We start from the raw sequence: 5,345 nt of genomic DNA, 5'->3' as shown, positions 1-5,345 counted from the left end.
GAGTTCTAGAAAGCACTGCATCGCGCTTGAATAATTGTTTGGCTCTCGCTCAACACCCAATGAAATACCCTAGGCTAGCTTCTTGTTAAATTAAATCAAACTCTAGTTTACTTGTTTTCCGCGTCACCAATTGAATTGAAAACCATTTTCTTCTTAGCTTGTCATTGAAATTTATAAGAGTAAAGTGTAGACTGGTCCTCTGGATTGAATCTAAAGTACTATAATCACAACTGTTAACTTGGCAGTAGCAAAGATTCATATTTAGTGTATCACAGAGGGTGAACACTTAGGAAAAGAAAAAAGAAAAAGCAAAATTGGTAAAACTTCAAAACTAAATTGCAACAGCTTATTATATTGAAAGAAAAAAACTTAGATCAAGCGAGTACTTCATGTCCGTCATCAATAGGCGCGGACTGGAAACATGAAACATACATCTCTTAGTATAAGTTTAACTAGAGTTTGACATGCGCGGGTATGTGTTTGTTTTTTATATTTATTTAATTTGAAGTTTATAATAATCATTTTAAACATATTTTTTATAGTGTTATATCAACATAATCAGTCCTTTTCAATATTATTTAATATACATTTGCTAATTTTTTTGAATATTAACTTTGTCATTACTTGTTAACCTAAAATTATTTAAAATTAAAATATTAATAGTAGTAATTATATATTAATTTAGTTTATTACGTGATTCTGGAAGATCAATCTTAAAGTTAGCATATGCGTGTTTTTTGGTGTGATATTGAGTAACAGCGTGATCTTTGGTTGACAAAACGGTTTATTTTCAAAAATCTACGTATATTTTTAAGAACATTTATAAATTTAGTACCGAAAGGTATTTGGTATGGCCGGTTCAATTTATTTTATCCATTCGCGGTTTTTTTTAATAATTAGAGATTGTAATTTGTGCACCATTCGTAGGCCAAGAGAAAGTAGAAGTGGTCATTCCGTAGGGAAGAAGAAAAGTCCAATACAAGTTCATGTTCGGTGCAACACAATGTTTATAAAATATTGCTACGATTAAATGGATGTTCGGTTTCAAAACTATGTTCTTAGACTATGAATAAAACCAAATGGAAATATTGATAATGAAGTGAATCTCAGCGAACTGGTTTTGAAACGTGATACACATATGAAATACAAAATGGTAAATATATCACATAATAGTACAGTCGGTTTTGGAAGTTATTTAAGGGTAAGTATCGTGAATTTATTGTTGTGGTTTAGGAATATTATAAAACTACAGTTTATTAAGATAGTGGCATAGAAATGTAAATAATAGGAAAAAACTAGGGTTAATTCAATTTTGTACTCCTATTTTAATAGATTAGATGTATGTAAGTAAACATTATAGCTCATACGTACGGTGACATTTTCATTTATGTTTACTTCTTTTTGAAGGCTTCTATCTTTGTAATTTCAGGGTCAACATAAATTTAAAACATTCAAAGCCACCAGCTTAAAGAAATAAAAGCATGCAGGTTGCTTAAACCAACTTTCTAATGTAGTAAAGCAGAAATTGTTTAAAAGCTATATGTATTTGTCACCTTCTCGCCACTCAATTTGTCAAAATTTTAAAACACCCAGTACAACATTAGGATCCGTGGAGGATCAAAAATATTCATGACAAAAATTCAGTAATTGAATTCACTGAGGTCATTGTTTGATGGTTTGCACAGGAATGCTTTGAATTAGTTTGGAAATGAAGTGGAAGTCGTTTACATAGTTAAGGTTATATATACTCAATGAAGGGTTTTCACACATAATAATTATGGAGCATTGTGTATACACCCCTAAAACAGAAATACATTTAATATTTAACCCTGATTTTTTCTTAATATTTACAAGAGATTGCCACTGAGTTTGAATGAGTCTTTGCTTCCTTCATTAAATGTGTTTGGTTAATTTAATTACAATCCATTATGAAACCCTACTTAGCTAAAATCCTCTAAAACACATGATGGGTTTGTTCCAATTAGTAATTGATTTTATTTTTCAAATATAAACCGCCAATAAGGCTAACATTACCAATACAAAAAATCCCTATTCGAAAACGTGGGGGCGTAGCCGGTTAGTCGGACGAGTAGGCGGGGGTTGGAGCATGACCGTGGCGATATGGAGCAAATCGGAGGACCAAGGCGGGAAGCCGAGTTTTCGACGGAGAGTCCACGTAATAGTGAAACGCGGCGACTATTTTCAACTTGTTTTTGTAACTAAATTCCATTTTTTTCGAATCTAACCTAAATCTATGAATTGTTAAGCAAAACGAATACAAAACTGGAGAAAAGAGTGAAAGATCTGAGAAAAAAAAATGGAGGATGCCATTTCTGAGCAAGAAAGCTCGTAGGTTAAGAGAGAAGACGACAAAATAAATTACAAAGTTGCCCTTCACTTAGAAGAAAGAAAAATAAAAGAAAAGCAGGTATGCACGGGCTTCGAACTTGGGTTAATTAAGGTATGGCACTCGGACTTACCAACTAAGCTAACTAATCCTATTGTACCTTTCTTTCATATTTAATATTTATACATATATAAACGTAAAACTAATCCCTGCGTATATCCCGATTACTCCCCGATTTTTCACTAACTCGCTAGACCCATACCGACCGCCCGACTAACGCTTAGTGTAGTTCCGAACAAGGCCAAAAATCAATGTATTGGTATTCATTTGAAAATAAATGAACATTAACTATCTTACCAATGCATTGGCTAAGATATCAATCACTTCTCCAAGTAACACTGCTCATAAATAACTGTCATCAGTAGTGGAAAATTTGAGGTAGAGGGTATGGGGAATACTTCAATTGCCAGAGACATAGCCAAGAGTGTGTTGCGGGATGGTCGTTATCAGTCATATTTGGCACTTGGAGGGCCGGTGTGGCTACATGATTGTCTTCTCAGAGAATCAAATGGAAACAACTAGTGTATCCTTTCCCTTAAAAATGATGTTGTTATCCTCTCATGCCTTGCAAGTGTTGCAAATTTTTCTATCTTTGTTTTTTTGTTTCCAAACCTTTTTGGTTATGATTATTCACAGATGTTAAAAAAAACTATCTTACCAAAAAATTCCTAAAAGATCGACAATCACTTAAAGGTAAATATTGTTAGTGTATTTGGTAGGATTTATTTAGAAACAGAATATTACATTATACTTATCCTTTTAGAAAAAATATTTTAAAACTAATTTAGTTACCATATTTCACTCTTCTTGCGATGTAAACAAATAATAGGATTGATTATCATATATGTACTTGCGAATTTATCTATTTAAAAATGAAATATTTCCTTCTGCTTAATCTTTGGAGCAACAATATCATCTTTTTAAACTTAGATTTTACTTTCATCTATATATACTACACATCCGTTTCTTCTCTACCCTTTCGCAAATCATAGATATGATAAATAAAACACCAAAAATATGGCTCTTCTTAAAGATGTCATTGATTTAAATAACATATTCAATTTGTTTTCAATGAATAAAATTAAGAGTCAATTGGTTTATAATACAAATAGAACATGGATATTAGCAATCTAAAACTTTGGTGTCTAGCAATCAAGGCAACATCCTCTGGGATTTAGGATATTTACCTAATTAGGGAGAAAGTTTTGTGTACTGGTGAAATTTCTGTAAAATTAAATATTAAATCATTTTTAACATAAAATATTAAAATGTATAATCCATTTATAATATATACTCCATCTGTATATGAAAAATTTGATGTTCAAACATCTTCGCACATTAAATAAAATTGTTTATCATTTTTTTTTGGTTTTACACTTTTACCAATAAAGTACATGAATAACATATATCAATTTTTCTATACAAAAGTACATAGTCCATAAATTATATATATAACTTGTTTCAAAACTCAATGTATTAGGGTATAAGTATAATATAAAATTAACATTAAAAATTAAATAATTATTATATGACTATCATATCTCTTTCCTAAAAAATACATTCAATACAAAAAATTGTTTAGTAATGTCTTAAAATAGTATATAATCAGAAATAAAACAACATTCACGGAAATATGAGACAATATTTATTGTTTAAGATAATAATTAAATTAGTTCGATCAAATCCGTAATAAAATTATTGTGTTCAAAATACATATTAAACAAGTATTTAATATTGATAATTTAAAAATTATATATTAAATCATATTAAACGAATTAAACAATATAAAGCTAAATATAATATATGTGCGAGCGCACGAGTCAAAATCTAATTGACTTTTAAATTGGAAATACATTTATCGCAACGTGATAGTTTAGAAAATTCGTATTATTAGGGAATTCAACAATTAATATGAACTCTTTAGCATTGACTTCATATGAAACTGAGAATACATTTTAAATAAGATGTTCCAATTAGGTTAGTCACTTATATACATAACGTAGGTATTAACCGAAATATATTCATTATTTAATAATTATTTTCTATTTCAAAGTGCCATAAATTATGTGTACTCTTCCTTCAAAAAAAAAATATATAAAGAAAAATTATGTGTACTCTTTTTGTTATATTAGTGACCAAACTTGTGAATCACGTTTGGGTATAACGAAACCGGTTTATCTTCTTTCATATCGGTCAACAGAAACTGATGACATCAAAGTAAAATCTTGGGTGTAATGAAACCGATTAGCTATATATTCAACGTGATGAATTTGAAAAATAAATGGATCGGGTCAAAGTTTAGTCAACGTATATCAACATTCCTTGATCTTGTTCCCATAGATTTTGATATATATATATATCAACTATATTATCATATACCAAGCGACATTCATCGTCATTTCTAAATTTTCATATAGCAAGCAAAATGCATCTTAGCGGCGATCTTAGTATGTTCAACGTGATATATTTGGGGGATCATCGTCATTTATAAATTTTCATATGGCAAGATAATTTTTTCATATAGCAAGCAAAATGCATCGTCATTTCTAGCACAATAATGTGTGTGAACTTTACAAAAACGTGATCAAGCTTGGCAATGTACACTGAGTAGAAGATATAGTGAGATGAAAAATCATAAATATATATGGGAAAGATGTTTTTCCGCGATTTTTAAGTGAATGGTATTGTATGTAATTGTTCTATAAAATTAAGGGTAATTAAAAAGGTACGTGAAAAACCACAGGGTGGTGGGCTAGTGGTCTTGAGACAGTTTCTCCGCCAATACGGATCCGATTTCGTAACCCCCTGTGGCCACCCGGGCCCTCCCTGATAATTCATGGGGTGGAAATTACGTGGCTGCTGCGGGCCTCGTGGGATTAGTCGGTTGACCTCGGTCGACGGATTCCCACGGATATCAAAAAAAAAAAAAAAAAAAAGG

This window comes from Brassica oleracea, chromosome C9 (assembly GCF_000695525.1).
Source record: "Brassica oleracea var. oleracea cultivar TO1000 chromosome C9, BOL, whole genome shotgun sequence".
NCBI lineage: Eukaryota > Viridiplantae > Streptophyta > Magnoliopsida > Brassicales > Brassicaceae > Brassica > Brassica oleracea.
Note: the sequence above shows the minus strand (reverse complement) of the source record.